Here is a 17,312-nt window from a genome sequence, read left to right on the forward strand (position 1 = left end):
CTGGAAGCACTGCAGTACTGCCTCCGCCAAGTGGCAACAGGCTGTGCTGAAACTCATAAGCTTAGGTGAGAAACCTCACACTGCTTGTGAGTTGTGGACAGCAGTGAAAGAGCAGGCAGATCTGTGGCTGAGACCGCTGAAACTACATCCAGGCGAGGTCACACACGTACCATGCCTGGCTCATGTGCTTAACCTCGTGGTTCAGCGGTTTCTTAAATCGTACCCCGAGTTGCCAGATCTGCTCGTCAAAGTACGCCGCCTGTCAGCTCATTTTCGCAAGTCGGCTACAGCTTCCGCCGCCCTTGCTGTGTTGCAGCAGCGTTTGCAGCTTCCGTCATACCGACTGGTGTGTGATGTCCCCACACGTTGGAACTCTACCCTCCACATGTTGCAAAGGATTTGTGAGCAGAAGAGAGCAGTTGTGGAGTACCAGCTGCAAGAAGGCCGTCGATATTCAGGTCAGACTCCACACATAAGACCTCAGGAGTGGACCTGGATGTCTGACATATGTACCATCTTGAAAAACTTTGAGGAGTCCACCAAGATGGTGAGTGGCGATGACGCCATCATTAGCGTCAGCATTCCACTTGTCTGACTTTTGCAACGCTCTCTGCAGAGAATTAAAGAGGAGGCATTGCAGCCAGAGTATGATGAGATGGATCAAGAAGCCGTAGAGGTCGATTACACACAGCCCAGCCTCATCTCATCCCAATGTGCATTGGGGGACAATGAGGGACAATGAGGTAGAGGAGGAGGAGGAGGAAGAACAGGAGCTTGTATCATGTGCTGTAGACGGTAGTACCTGTACAACTGTCATACCGTCGGTTCATCGTGGGTGGCCTCAGGACAGGGGGGGAGGAGGAGGAGGAGGAGGAGAGCATGGACAGTCGTCATCTTGGTGAGGACACGGAAGTCTTGCCCGTTACCAGTCTGGCACGCATGGCTGACTTTATGTTACGCTGCCTTAATCGTGACCCTCGCGTTGTCAAAATGTTGGGTGACAGTCATTACTGGTTGGTGACACTTTTAGACCCCCGCTACAAGGAGAACTTTCACTCTCTTATTCCTGAGGTGGAGAGGTCTACAAAAATGGGGCAGTACCAGAAGGGCCTGTTAAAAAAATTCCCATCTGAACACGCTAGCGGCATAGGTCACAGTTCGTTGCCCAACCAAGGCGTACATGCGAGAGAGACGCAACTCCAATCCAGCAGAGGCAGGGGAACACTGTCAACGTTCTGGGACAGTTTTCTCAGACCCTTCGTGATTCCTTTGTGCCTTTTAATTATTGGGTATCACTTGGAATGAACTCGCTCTGTACGCCTTGGAGATCCTGGCCTGCCCTGCCGCTAGCGTGTTATCGGAGCATGTTTTTAGTGCCCCTGGGGGAATTACAACTGATAAGCACTGACAAGCTGACCCTTATCAAAATGAACAATGGCTGGATTGGGCCAGACTTCTTATCACCACCAAATGACAGCAGAGTAACAAAGTCAAATCCACTGTGTTATTTCAGGAGGTGTATTCACATGCACCGCTTCACACCCACACATGGGTATACGCTTCCTCATTTCGGCTGTTTTATGTTCTTCTCCTTATCCTCAGCCTCCACCACCACTATACCACCAGGGTGACCGTGGTCCGTGTCGCCATTATTGAAAGTTCCTCCATCCTTATTTTTGTCAGCTTTTGCTTGGAAGGCATGAGCAAAGACTGTGGGAGACCCACTGTTAGGCGTTGCTCTGGTGCTCGATTCGAAATGGGTCCAGGACCTTCTGTGATCTCCCATTTTGGTCCAGCTGGGGCTGATGCTGCTCAGCATCACCTTCAGCCTCAACGCCTAGCTGGTCCGCGAGCCGTACTGATTGTCTCCCAGGTAGTTGTGCCTAGCAATGTTAAGCATGGGTTGCAGAGGGAGACAGGGCTTGTGGAGTCTAAGTCCAGGATTCGCCGCACTGAGCATGTCCGTGACCAGGCAGATCATGATTGGTGGTTTGAAAACCGCCTGATCCGGTGACCTGGCACCGCCTGATTGGTCCACGGGTAACGTCACCAATGGCGCATCGGTGGGCAGGGCTTAGTCTTTAAAAGGCCCGCCCACAAACATGGCGGCACGCTCAGATCATTGAGCATGATGCTGTTGTGTGGACGACTGTGCTCCACGTGTAGTTTCCTCAGGCAGGTCTAGTGAAAGTAGGCAGGCTAGTGAAAGTAGGCAGGCAGCTTCGCCTTGCACTCTGGCTCTGTCAGTGGGGGTCGCCTTCACCCCGAGCAGCCTGCAGACGTCCTACTCCCTGTAGACACCTGTGGACCACGTGGAGAAATACTCCTCTGTCCGGTAGCACGCCGGCAGAGGGCACGTACCCGTCGGCATGAGTCACACACGCATCTTAGCGCCAACTCCTAATGCGTAGTGCCTGTATCGAAGACAGGGCTACTGCTTTTCCCCCAGTCTCACGTCTCCCTGCGGTTCTTGGAGATTGTGTGAACCGCTGAAACCCGCTCCGTGTGCTTTAACACGGAGTGGTTTATCAGTTAAGTAGGTGCTTTCCCGGACGCTCTTCTCCCGTGCAGTTAACGGAGATAGAGCGTACCACTATACCCGTTCCTGTGTGCAGAAACACGGAAGGGTTTAATATTTAAGTTTGTCGCTTTCCTTTCCACCCGGAAAGTGTTCGGCAGCAGTCCACCAGGCTGCATTGCGGACCCCGGGGTCGGTTGCGTTCCATTAAATTAAAGTTGTTTGCAACCGCCCTCCTAACACCCACTCCCCAATAATGGAAATAATATTTTTAAGATGCTGTACTGTATGGCTCTTGTAAGGGGCATTAAAACCGTCTTGTTAAGCTACTGGTACCTCCACGTCTCTTCCGAGGGGCATTAAAACCGTCTTGTTAAGCTACTGTGACCTCCACCACTTTTCCAAGGGGCTTTAAAACCGTCTTGTTAAGCTACTGTGACCTCCAGCACGTTTCCAAGGGGCATTAAAACCGTCTTGTTAAGCTACTGGGACCTCCACGTCTCTTCCGAGGGGCATTAAATCCATCTTGTTAAGCTACTGGGACCTCCACGTCTCTTCCGAGGGGCATTAAAACCGTCTTGTTAAGCTACTGGGACCTCCACGTCTCTTCCGATGGGCATTCAAAACATCTTATTAAGCTACTGTGACCTCCACCACTTTCCCAAGGGGCATTAAAACCGTCTTGTTAAGCTACTGTGACCTCCACCACTTTTCCAAGGGGCTTTAAAACCGTCTTGTTAAGCTACTGTGACCTCCACGACGTTTCCAAGGGGCATTAAAACCGTCTTGTTAAGCTACTGGGACCTCCACGTCTCTTCCGAGGGGCATTAAAACCATCTTGTTAAGCTACTGGGACCTCCACGTCTCTTCCGAGGGGCATTAAAACCGTCTTGTTAAGCTACAGGGACCTCCACGTCTCTTCCGAGGGGCATTCAAACCATCTTATTAAGCTACTGTGACCTCCACCACTTTCCCAAGGGGCATTAAAACCATCTTGTTAAGCTACTGTGACCTCCACCACTTTTCCAAGGGGCATTAAAACCGTCTTGTTAAGCTACTGGGACCTCCACGTCTCTTCCGAGGGGCATTAAAAGCGTCTTGTTAAACCACTCTGAACTCCACAGCTCTTCCAAGGGGCATTAAAACCGTCTTGTTAACAAACTGTGACCTCCACCACTTTTCCAAAGGGCATTAAAACCGTCTTGTTAAGCTACTGGGACCTCCACGTCTCTTCCGAGGGGCATTAAAAGCATCTTGTTAAACCACTCTGAACTCCACAGCTCTTCCAAGGGGCATTGAAATGTTGTTTTTAATTAACTCTAACTTCCATGACTCTTCGAACGGGCATTGCATTTCCTCCTAATTTTTGGCAGCTTTTACTTGGAAGGCATAGGCAAAGACTATGGGAGACCCACTCCCCAATAATGGGAATAATGTTTGTAATATGCTGTACTGTATGGCTCTTGTAAGGGGCATTGCAAGTTCCTCCGTCCTAGTTTTTGGCAGCTTTTGCTTGGAAGGTATAGGCAAAGACTATGGGAGACCCACTCCCCAATAATGGGAATAATGTTTTTAATATGCTGTACTGCATGGCTCTTGTAAGGGGCATTGCAAGTTCCTCCATCCTAATTTTTGGCAGCTTTTGCTTGGAAGGCATAAGCAAAGACTATGGGAGACCCACTCCCCAATAATGGGAATAATGTTTTTAAGATGCTGTACTGTATGGCTCTTGTAAGGGGCATTAAAACCGTCTTGTTAAGCTTCTGCGACCTCCACCACTTTTCCAAGGGGCATTAAAACCATCTTGTTAAGCTACTGTGACCTCCACCACTTTTCCAAGGGGCATTAAAAGCATCTTGTTAAGCTACTGCGACCTCCATGTCTTTTCCAAGGGGCATTAAAACCGTCTTGTTAAGCTACTGCGACCTCCATGACTCTTCCAACGGGCATTGCATTTCCTCCTAATTTTAGTCATCCTTTGGTTTTCAATGCATAGGCGAACACTAAGGGAGACCCACTCCCCAATAATGGGTAGAAGGTTTTTAGTACGCTGTAATCCACGTCTGTTTCAAGGGGCATTGCAGTTCCTCATAATTTTTGGAAAGCCTTCCATTCACTGCTTAGGCCAACAGTGCACAGGTGCACAGGAGACGCAGTTGCTATAAATGGAAAAAAATGGTTTAGTTAAGGCCCTCTGACCTCCATGTCACTTCCAAGGGGCATTGGAGTGCCTCTAAATTTTTGGTAGGCATTGCACTCACTGTATGCCCTATAACTGTGTAGCCGAACCGCTCCTTTTGGTACAGAAACATATCCTACAAGACATGTGTGGTTGACTGGCCTGATATTGATGTGAATGGTCCCTGTTCCTCCTGCTCTTTCTCCTTTGCCACCACCTCATCCATCATTTATCACCTGAAGCTTTGTTTTAACGGGAGTCATAGAACTGGGATAGTAGCAGGAAAACATCCAGCAATCCTCGGAGGAGGTAGGATATGTGCTAAAACGCTGACCACCTCAGGCCTAGCCGCTACTACATACATGCGCTTGCATTCCAAGAAAACAAAGCAGATGCTAACTTCTATCATCATCATCATGCTCCTCACCTTGGCACTCTCAACTCCCCTGATAGAGAAGCCAGGGCCCACCGGAGGAGTCTGGTTCTCTGGTGGGCTCGTCCAATGCTGCCCTAAAGCTGGCCAGGCTAAGAAAAGTGTGTGGGGGGAAGTTGACAGGAGAAATAGGGGCGGCTGGGGACCGAGTATGGACACCCGGCCGCCCCCTGGCGGCTGGGGACCGAGCATGGACACCCGGCCGCCGGGCGGCTGGGGACTGAGTATGGATACCTCGCTGCCAAAGCAGCCATGAGGTAGTGGCCAGCTTCGGCCTCCTCCAAACTAAAAGGCCTCATTTCAAGTGAAAGCTAGCAGTTTGGTATTGCAGCCTGTGGGTGGGTGGTTGGTTGGCTGCATATTTGCGCTTGCATTGCAATGAATGGGGGAGGTACAATTGAACACTGCCCTGAGACAAGGACTTGCACGGGGATAGTTGCAAGTCTGCATCTTCTGATGCGGCAAGGATCACTTCTGATGGGCACACTTTTAGGCAGTGACCTGGGTGTCAGAGATGCTTCCAGGGATCTTCCCTATGCTGTTCCCATGTCTTTTCAGCACTGTATGCATGTGTCACACAGCACATGGCCAGATAAGATTGTAAAATGTTAAAATGACATTTCCCGGTGAATGCACTTGTCACGGTTGAAAGCAATACAAAAGTGCAAAAACGCATAAAAATGCTACTTGTGAACATAGCCCAAGGTGTGGAGGAGTATTTTTTTGGGGGTTATTTATTTTACCTTATACACAAGTCTTTACCCTGGAAAGGAACTTCCTTAACATCTTTCACAGGAAAGCAGTTTCAGTTTAGTTTTTGAACGTTTTATTGTGAGCCCTTAAAAGTGGCTTAATACCTCTGACCACGTTGTTGACAGCAGTGACCTGGGGTCAGAAATGCTTCCTGGGGCGATCCCCATGCTGTCCCCATGTCATTTGAGCACTGTCACTATTGTTTTGGGCACTTGTTAGGCTTTTAAAAGACTGCCGGGGGTGCCGCCGCAAAAATGCTCGGGTGTCCTATAGACTAACATTGGGCTCGTTGCTCGGGTCGAGCACCCGAGTATCACGGCGAGCTCGGCCTGAGCTTTGAGCACCCGAGCATTTTAGTGCTCGCTCAACACTAGCTATTATGTCTTTCTCAGTGTACTGCCCATAACACCTAATTTTCTCAAAGCATATGAGATAGGAAAATATTAGACCAAATATGAAACCTTCAGAAAAATATTAAACAAAATATAAAACTATGAGACTAGTGTGTGTCTAGTTAATACTAAAAAATATAGCATATAGAAGAAAATGTTAATTTTTCTATATCAGTTTCTCCCCTTTTGTATACGGTATAACCTTTACAATAGGGTTAGTTGGTTTACACACAGGGGCTTCTGTCTTATGGATCTAGAACACATAAGGGGACTTCCTACCTGCTTCACCCATCCACCCTCAGTGTGGACACACACTACACATTAGCAGTAGTTATCTGGGTTCTATAGTACACCACGGATGATTCCATACTGGAACTCTTGATACATACAGTATACAATTCAATAGCTTCGGAAATACATGTATCAGCTTTTTTAAGGCTATACAGAGCAATAGACAAAATAATAATAATAATCTGCATGTAAGTCTGTGTTTATCTGTATGTAGTGTGGTGTCAATACCGCTGGCGGTTTCAGAGGTAGGGCTAAATATGGCATAGTCCTGGAAGATATTGGACTGAGTGAGCAGATCCAACAGTCCTTTGGATTTTCTCCTTCCATGTCCTTTATAAGTGAAATATGTTGTTGCATAAGGTTATTATACCAGTCCTTATTTAAAATTTTATCCAGTGTCTTTGTTAAGGGCAATAGCGCTGCTACTCCCATCAGGACAATTAGTAGAACGGTCATTCTGCTGGTGGGGTGACCTTTGTGCAGTGAGTGAAGTGGATCCAGGTGGGCTTTCCCTCAAGTTTTACTGATGTGGATGTGATCAGCTGGACTTGGAACGGGCCATCAAAGCGTGGGCCTAGGCTCTTTCTCACGTGTCTGTGCACGACCACCCAATCACCTGAATCCAGCTGATGCACATCTGCACTTGCAATGGCATCTGGAATGGATGAAAACACATGTTTATGAACCACATTGTCTTTCCTGCAAGGCCTGGAAATAGGCTGTCATACTACTGTATTGCATCTGTAACACTTTCAGGAAGTGCAGACCCATCTTTGGGAGACTACCAAAAAGGACTTCAAAAGGAGACAAGCCTGTCTTTCTATTTGGAATGTGTTTGGACTGAAAAGGGGCAAGGGACAAGCACTCTTCCCAGTTCTTTCCTATGTTTGCCATAGCCTTTTGAATTTTTAGCTTAAATCTCTCCATTTTTCCACTGCTTTATGGATGATAAGAGGTATGGAATGCCTACTCTATTCCCATGGCCTGTATTTCATGGCCTGCATATTGTCCTTCATTAATTCTCAAGTGAAGTGTGCCCCCTCTTAGAGAAAATATTAAATAATCTCTCTCTCCCTCCAAACCCCTCTTCCCCCCTTCCCTCTACTATTTGTCAAAGGAGCAAGAGCTCACAATCTAGACAGCTGGCTTTATGCAAATAGCAGTACACACAAGAGGTGGCAAAGTCAATTATCCAGACTAATTACCATACGAATGTAGCCCCTAGTAGAAGAGACCTTTGATGAGTAGACACCTGGCTAAATAGAAAAAACGCTCATTAAGGAAATCTGCCTCACCCTGGAGATAGCCAGGACGTTTCCATTTGCACATGTGTGAAATCTGCAGTCTCGTAGGCACCGACATGAAATATGGAATATCGGAAGTTACCGTATTTTTTGGACTATAATACTCACCGGACCATAAGACGCACCTAGGTTTTAGAGGAGGAAAATAGGAAAAAAATTTACCCAAAAAATGTGGTCATGATGCACTGTTATGGGGGAGGGGGTCTGCTGCTGACACCGGTATTGGTTAATATCTTCCATCCTTGTATGTATGGCCCCTCTTTCCTGGTATACGTGGCCCTCACCCCCATACTTGTATGCATGGTACCCCTTGAGCCCCCATCCTGGTATGCATGGTACCCCTTGAGCCCCCATCCTGGTATGCATGGCACCCCTTGAGCCCCCATTCTGGTATGTATGGCACCCCTTGAGCCCCCATCCTGGTATGCATGGCAACCCTTGAGCCCCCATCCTGGTATGCTTGGCACCCCTTGAGCCCCCATCACGCTGCCATGAAAAAAATGAACAATCATACTCACCTCCTCTCTCCTCCAGCATTGTTCCGCTCTGCTGCAGACACTCTCACTGTGTGAGCCGCGCATGGCAGGGCGCGCATGGCGTCTCTGTCATGCGCTCTCACACAGTGAAGTGCTGTGCCGGAATAGTCACTGCTCCCCGTGCCGGGACTCTGTGCGTGGGGAGCAGTGACCATTCTGTCTCTTCAATAGTGTGCACACTGTACCACAGCGTGGCTCCTGCTGCTGCTCTGCGGTCTGTGTGCCTGCTGTTAAAGACCATGGATATTCATTACAACTCATGGGAGTGGGTTGTAGGGAATATTCATGAGCTTTAATAGCAGGCACACAGACCGCAGAGCGCAGCAGGAGCCGCGCTGCTGTACAGTGTGGGCAACATTAAGGAAAATGAATATTAATTTCTCTCCATGCCCATGGGCGTGGGGAGCAGGGAATATTCATTTTCTTTAGTAGCAGGCACAGCGTAGGCTGCAGCAAGCGACTGCTGCCTCCTGTGCTTTGCTGATCCCATGCTGCCGCTCACCCCCAGCACCCCCACCATGCACAGCCATAGTATACAGGTATATAGTATTCAGACTATAAGACTCACCCCCCACTTTCCTCCAAAATTTTGGAGGAAAAAAGTGCGTCTTATAGTCCGAAAAATACGGTATATAATTCCGATCACGATGGGACACATTTTTAGTGGCAGGGTTAGCTAAGGAACAATACGCATATTTTTCCGTATCTGTACTCCCTGCCGGAGAGCTGTAACGCAAAAGTACAAAAATAAAGGACAGCAGCCAGGTCAGGATTGTAAGTGTTTGGCAGTTATGTGACTGAAACCAGGAGTGATCCAGAAGGCATTTAGCATGGTACACTGGTGACTTTTTGAGGCATGAGTGGGGCCATGTGTTACTTGCGCCATCATGGGGAAGAGGGACCTTGGTAAACATAACTTATCCTTACTTTCCCATACTCAATATGAGTTCAGCCCAGCTCCCATTTTCTCCTAGTGTTCCTTCTCTGTTTGGACAGCCTGTTGCTGGAGGGATTTTAAGACATCTAGGCTAACCATGGCTGGGACTTGCTAACTCCCTGCCATAGTCCTCTATTATCTAGGCTGCCTTGCCACTGTTTTAGCAGACTCATCCACCCTTCTGTTGCCCTCTATCTCCAGGGATACACCTTTTGTATGTGCTTTGATCTTGATTCTACCTAACTGGACTGGTAACATCAGTGCCTCTATTAATTGTTTCACCACTAATTGTTTAACAGTTTTACCTTTTGCAAGTCTACACACTTTAGTAATGCCTTCAGCACTGCCTCCTGTGCTGACATGTGAGGAGGGAGTGGACAGCTTGGATACTAACGCTTACCAGCGTAGAACCATCTATCTAGGTGGTTTTGGCAGCCATCTACAAAGAATTCCAGATCTGCATTAGCAATTAGTTGATCAGTAGCATGAGCAAATCCTACTATTTCTTGTTCCATTATTGCTAAACAGTTATCCTTATGTTTTACCTTAACTACGTTATTTTCACTAGCAACAAGTTGTGCTAATCTTCCCCCTTTTAGATCCAGCAGCAACAAAATAGCTGGATTCAGTGTCATATGAGAGGGTAGCAGTAGTTGCAGTCACACTTGCCTACCTAATCACAGGGTGCACATTTGTCACAGGGTTTCTGACTTCTTATGGCAGAGGTGATGGAAAATTTGTCTGCTCCTTTCTGGGTTTTTTCATTGTTTGGAGTAATATCCATTCTCTCTATAGTCCCAGCACTGCACTGGTTCTAGGTCATGAGGTCTCCCTTGATTTCCCTCTAACCTAGTATACATGACCGGTCGATTGGTCCTTGTCTGTTAAACTCCCTTAGCTAATTGCAAAAGGTCTTTTGGATCCATGTTTCTCGATTCATGTTTGGCTGTCTATACGGCCATCCGCAAAACCTTATTTATACCGATAGTGAATGCATGCATCAGCAATTTTATCATCCACAGGGTTCCCATATCTCCCCACCTCAACTGTAACCATCCAAAATATGTTTCTATATTCTCACCTTTTTGCTATGTCACATCAGTCAGGAATATAAACAGCTCTAATTATTTCAGCATAGCCCATTCTCTCAGCGCATCACAGTACATCTCTCCAAACAGCACAGACTGCTCATTCATGGTTTCATCCACATGTGATCCTAATTATATGTCCCAGTACGTCACCTGCCTTTGCAGTCACCAAACTTTCTAGGTCTGACCATCTGCACTTATACGTCCGCTGTATTATCTGTATTTGTCTGTAGAAGGGGACAGGATGATTCTCGGGATCAGGTGACTGTTTAACATAGCTGGACAGACGGGCTCCAGTGACAATAGTCCTGTTTTTGTCTGATTTTAGTTACCCTTCTCAGCCCTGATGTGGCTGCTGGTGTGGTGGTGGTCACAGGACATTCTACACTTTCTTCCCTTTCAGGGTTACTGTCAGCTTCCTCCCCAAAAGTCAGTGCTCCAAATACTCCTATGTCAGCATCTTCTGTCACTCAATGTGATCTTGTCCGAACAGGATTTAGTGTAACTTGATTAGGGCGGGTGGCACCACATGTCACACAAGTATCTCTCCAGTCTGAGTTTTGCTGACCACAATGTTTACAGGTCCATCCATCTGGTCTGGGTTTCTGATTATAGGGAGGTGGGACGATAGTCATGGTCTTAGATTTTGGTACATCAAAACATTCATAGTACACCTTACATCCTATTGTAATCTCTTTACACCCATACTACTGCACTTCCTCAGCTAAACAACAACACATATTCACTTGCTGTTTTTTTCCTTTGTCCTTTTTCCAACCCTTCTTTTATTACCTGAAACTGTGCCATTTTTCTACATGCAGAAGAAACTACTTTACAAAATCCACGGACTGTCGGTGGATTTTTTATCGTTGTTTCTTCTGTCATTTCCGGTCTCTTCAGTCCAGGGAATAACAGACGTTGCTGCAGCCAGTGGATTAAACTAATGCTTCATTCAGAGTTGTGCCTGAATCCTGCACAACACTATTAGGTGAGTGTACCTCTCACTAGTAACGGCACTATACCGGCTGATCCACACTAGGAGTGCCTTCTTTATCTTTTATTTTTCTACATCCAAACATTCTCACTCTGGCATATTTCCCTTTTTGAGTATTGATCTCAGATTCTTCACTGCTTCCTTTCCTTCCCTGTCTTTTACTATTTTTTTTAGCTGTTTTGGATCCTATTAAGGGCCCAAACTACACACTGAACAAGTTGCCCATGGCTTTTACTTATTCCTCCAACAGCCCACCTTTCTACAAATGCCCTCTCAGTGTGCCTGGACCTTGTCCACAGACCACACTCCTATAGCAATGTAGGGGATCGGCCTTTACTGGACATTGAATACACTGTGACTTTAAGGCATCATGCTCCCCTCTGGGTCTTGTGTTTGGACTAGTCGCCCCCCCCCTGCTGTGGTTGGTATGTGCTGAGAGAGAGAAGAACCAGGAAGTAGACACCCAGTGGATGTGTGTATGTCTGAGGTAACAGGGAGAGACGCCTGCAGGGTTTCTGATCAACAGAGACTATAAAGAAGACACTGTTACTCTATGGAAAGAGAAGATTACGGACTATAGCAAGTTTTGTTGTTTGGGACTGTGTCAAGGAGAAGAGAAATGTATCCTTTTCTTGAAGAACGTTTTCCCTGGAGATTGAGGACTTGAGATAACACACAACACAGCGTGTCAGCCATTTCTGTGAGAGTGAAACAAGGTTTGCCTGCTGGCTGCAAGAAAGAGATCCCGTATACAAGGAAAAGACTCAAGTGAATTCATCTGGCTCTTTCACACCAGAAACAAGCGGCAGCCGCCATCTGCACATGATCTGCGCAACTGTGAGTGACCCATCAGCGTGAACTGTTAGGGTTTAGCATAGCTTTCTGTAGCTAGGAATCTGTAGCAGTGTGGCCCGACTAGTGGAAAGCCAGATAGAGAATTAGCTCAGAGTAGTTTGTGAAACTTGTTGTGTACTGTTTGTTCTGAGCTTTCATTGCCATGGCTGGATCATAGTTTGTGACTGGCTCCAGCTATATCTTCCTATGTTCATGTTGGTAATATCGTTATTGTAAATAATGTTATTTTCATCTCCTGGCATATAATTCCTTTGTACATAATAAAGCCAGAGTTTTGTTTCAGCCTTCTTGTCTGCTGTGTCGTACATGAATCCTGCCTTGCGGTATTCTTTGGACACTGCTACAAGTGGCACTGCGAGCAGGGTACGGTCACAGAGATGGAGATGGCTGACAGCAATGCTGCTAATGTGAGTACCGCAGGTAAAGGTGGAACCCCTGCAAGGGCCCTCCCTATGAGCATGTTGTTTAGTGTTCTGCCCAAATTTGATTGCCAGAATATACCCCTGACAGACTGGGTCACCAGAGTGCAGAGCGCTGCCAAGATTTATAATGTCAGCCCAGAACTACAAGTTGAAATCGCTCTGGCCGCTCTGGAGGGTGAGGCGCGCAGAAATGTTTTCTTGCAACCAGAAACCACACGTAGCACCTTAGAAGAGATGGTGAAGTTTCTGTAAGAGATATACGGTGAAACGGCTAGTGCGGGGCACCTCGGGGCAAAATTCTTCTATTGATTGCAGCGAGAAGGGGAGGGAGTCTCCCAATGTGCCTCAGCATTGCAGGAAGTACTTGCAGAGGTACAAAAGAAGGAGGCAGACGAAGTAGGCGGCATGGGATCTGTAGACCAGATATTATGAGGACAATTTATTGTGGGACTCTACAGTACTTCCCTAAGACAGATTCTGCGTGAGCGAGTGAGAGTGGATTCGGCCTTAAGTTTTTGCCAAATATTAGCAGAAGCGGTGGCCCGAAGTAAGGAAGACAGTTGTGCCTCCGGAGTGGTGCGTACTCAGGCCGTCACAACTGACGGGGGCGGAGGGAAAGAAGAGACTCTGTTCAGGGTAGTGCAGGACCTGCAGAGTTCCCTGAATATTATGCAAAAGAACCAGACACAAATGTCACGGGGGTCATGTGGATGAACGTGCGGTTATGTGGACAAGATGTGGGAAAGAAAGGTATCCTGTTGGTCCCTGAACCATTCAAAGAAGATGTACCGGTGATAATGAGTATGAATATTCTGCGGGAGTTAGACCAGATCATGTTCACTAAACGGGGGCCTGGCTACTGGAAACAGGCCACCCCGCATAAGCCCACTCAGAAAGCGTTTCAATGGCTGATCGCGTTTATGGGACTCAGAAGAGCATCCCGATACACCAGTCTGTGAGAAATATCCAAGTGCTGGGAAGGGCGTCCCTCACCCTCCCTCCTGGTCCAGAAACCATTCTCCCACTGCCCGTGGGAACTTTCCGCAACCTTGAAGGTATGGAGGTAGCTATTGAACCTGTGGGCCTAGGTGAAATAGACCAAAAATGTCCTGGTAGCCCAGACACTGGCAGTGGTCCAAGAAGGGAGAGTACCCATCCGAGTCGTGAATATGGGGCAGAGAGAAATCCATTTATCACCGACAGTGGAGCTGGCCTGGGTGTACCTACATCGAAGTGAATTGTTGAGTCCGAGAGAAATGACCATGGCCCCAGTAGATGATGCAGTCTGGACTCTGGCCATCACTGCCGAAGAGAAGGGGGCACCGTCTCCAGAATGGAATGGGCGAGCCCTCCTGACTCAGATGAGGGTTGATGTGAAAGCCCTAAATTCGGATCAGATACAAGCAATAGAAGCAATGCTGTGGGAGAATCAGGCCACGTTCGCCCGTCACGCTGACGACTTTGGCTGCACAGACGCCATCACCCATGAGATACCGATGGGGGACACTCCTCCGATTCGAGAAAGAAATCGACAGATTCCCCAAAAGCTGTACCAAGAGGTGAAGTCCCTGCTGAAACAGATGTTGGATTCGGAAGTGGTGCAGAGTAGTCAGAGCCCATGGGCAGCATCAGTTGTGCTTGTCAAGAAAGACGCGACTCTTCGTTTCTGCGTGGACCGTGCGAGATTCATACCCCCTACCCCATATCAAAGAGTCTTTGACGGCCCTGGGAAAAGCAAATTACTTCTCTACTCTGGATTTGGCTCGCGGGTACTGGCAAGTACCAGTGGCAGAAAAGGACAAGGCAAAGACAGCGTTCATACTCCCCATGGGACTGTTTGAATTTAATAGGATGCCGTTCAGATTATCCAAAGCGCCGGGGGCGTTCCAGCGGTTGATGGAGAAGTGTTTGGGTGACCTAAACTTTGAAGATACTCTGATATACCTGGATGATATCATCGTTTACTCTGCTACTTTTCAGGAACATCGGGACAGACTCGGGCAGGTGCTCGAACGATTGCAGACCCATGGCCTGAAGATAAAGCCGAAGAAGTGTCATCTTTTCAAGAAAGAGATCGAGTACCTGGGCCACAAGGTGTCTCAGGATGCAGTCTTGCCTTCCCAAGCTAAACTTGCTGCGATACAACAATGGCCAGAGCCTAGAAACCCTACGGGAGTTAAAGGCCTTCCTTGGATTGACTGGGTACTACCGACTGTTCATCAAAGACTATGCAAAAATAGCGGGCCCGCTGCATGAGCTGTTGAGAGGGACTGTTGGGGGACCAGGAAACCAGGGCATACCCTGGGAACAGAAACAGGAGCAGGCCTTCCAGACACTGAAAGATGCCCTACCATCAGCCCCCATCTTGGCCTATGCAGATTTCGACCGGCCGTTCCACTTAAACACGGATGGCAGTCTTCATGAACTAGGAGCAGTCCTCTCACAGATTCAAGACGGGCATGAAAGAGTCATCGCCTATGCCAGTAGGTCTTTGAGGGATACGGAGCGGAACCCCCATAACTACAGCTCCTTCCAGCTGGAACTCTTCGCCCTACTATGGGCCATGACGGAGAAATTCGCAGAGTACTTAACGGGAGCCAAGGTCCAAGTGCGAACGGATAACAACCCGTTGGCCCATCTGGACACTGCCAAGTTGGGTGCCATGGAGCAGCGTCGGGTTGCCCGTCTGGCGAAATTTGACTTCTCGATTCGCTACCGCTCTGCCACGGAGAATACCAACGCTGATGGATTGTCAAGAGTAGCCTTCAAGACTCAGGGAGAAGACCGTGATGAGCACCTAGAAGAAGAGGAGATCCCAGATTTACGCAAATTCACACCAATTGCAGTAGCGGCACAGTCAAGTGGGGAGGCTCGAACTCTACCCAAGTCACTGGGAAGGACTAGCGAAGAATGGGGTCGGGTCCAAGATGAGGATGCAGGGTTGTAGCAAGTGAAAAGCTGGGTAGTCCAAAGAAAATGTGCTGATAAGGAAGAAAGAGCTGCCTTAGATCTCGAAACGAAGTCTGGGATACGCCAGTGGGATAGATTGAAAGTTCGAGAAGCCGTTCTATACCGCAAGTGGCAACAGCCTGCTGACTTAAAGGCAAGATGGCAATTAGTAGTCCCTGGAAGAGTGGCACGAGAAATTGGCAAAGAAGCTCATGAGTTTGGAGCTCACTTCGGCCCGGGAAAAACTTACAAGTGGCTGCAGCATTATGTATATTGGTTGGAGGAGACGGTTGAAGAAGTGTGCCGACAGTGTCGAATGTGTGACCTCACCAAAAGCACAGAACAGAGGGCACCTATACAGACCATACGGACCAAAGAGCCACTTGAAGTGTTAATGATAGATTACCTCCTAGTGGGACAATCGACTAGAGGCCCACAGTACTGCCTGGTAATGACAGACCACTTCTCTAAGTTTCTGGTGGTCACCCTGACTCGGGACCAGACGGCTGAGTCTGCTGCGTGAGCTACCTGTCTGGATTTCATCGGGGTCTATGGGTGTCCACAGTGGATCCATTCAGACCAAGGAGCATGTTTTCAGGGTAAAGTGATGGAGAAACTTTACCAACTGTACAGCATTGAAAGGTCCCGAACAACCCCATATCACCCCCAAGGGAATGGGGCCTGTGAGCGCTTTAATCGAACTCTGCTTCAAATGTTGAGGACATTAGAAGAAGACAAGAAGACGCATTGGCCTGACTATGTACCCCAACTAGTCTGGACCTATAACAATCGGGTCCACACCACCACAGGTTATACCCCATACACGCTACTGTTTGGTAGAGCCAGCCGAGAAATCATCGAGCTAAATCTGGAACAGCCAGAGGATCTATTTGAACGATCTACCACCTCCCGCGTGAAAGAGCATCAGCGACGACTTCAGACAATCCGCCGGCTTGCAGGCCAGCGATTACTAGAGAAGGTGCACAGCATTCAACCGCCAATTCAGGAAGTTCAGCTCCAGCCTGGAGACCGAGTGTTGGTGCGGGAAAAACGCCCCAAAGGTCAGCTGAGCGGATGTTGGGAGGTACAACCATACAAAGTGATCAAGAGAGTGTATCCCAATGATCCACTGTACGAAGTGCAAGCTGAAAATGAGGAGTCTGGTCAGAGAACTCTACATAGGAATATGTTACGACCATGCTGCTCTGAGGATCCAACACCTGTCCCAAGAGTTACTCCTCCTGCTCCTTCACCAAGACCGGTTTTCCCTTACAGTGACTTTGTTGAAGACTGGTGGACTGTTCTTGAGTCCGTGGAAGGTCCTCAGTCAGTGGGAGTTGACATTCCCGACATGGATGCATTGGCAGCTCGCGGAGAGGAGGAAACCACGGCTCCAGCCGAATCTTCAGTTGAAGAGGACAGTCACACGACTGTTATGCCTATGGAGGACAGTCAAGATCTCCGGAGATCCAGTAGGCCTAATGCAGGGATTCCACCAGAAAGGTACAATGCTGATCAGTTTATTTGGTCCACTCATATGTATTGTGATGAAAGTGGTCCTGTGTTGTATACCGCTGCATGAAGCCTTTATTTCTTTCACAGCTAAACAGCAAGGCCGAGGACGGCCGTCTTTAAGTGGGGAGGCATGTAGGGGATCAGCC

Source organism: Phyllobates terribilis, unplaced genomic scaffold (assembly GCF_046119375.1).
Source record: "Phyllobates terribilis strain yellow unplaced genomic scaffold, ASM4611937v1 Scaffold_1__5_contigs__length_1240528914, whole genome shotgun sequence".
NCBI classification, from domain to species: Eukaryota; Metazoa; Chordata; class Amphibia; order Anura; family Dendrobatidae; genus Phyllobates; species Phyllobates terribilis.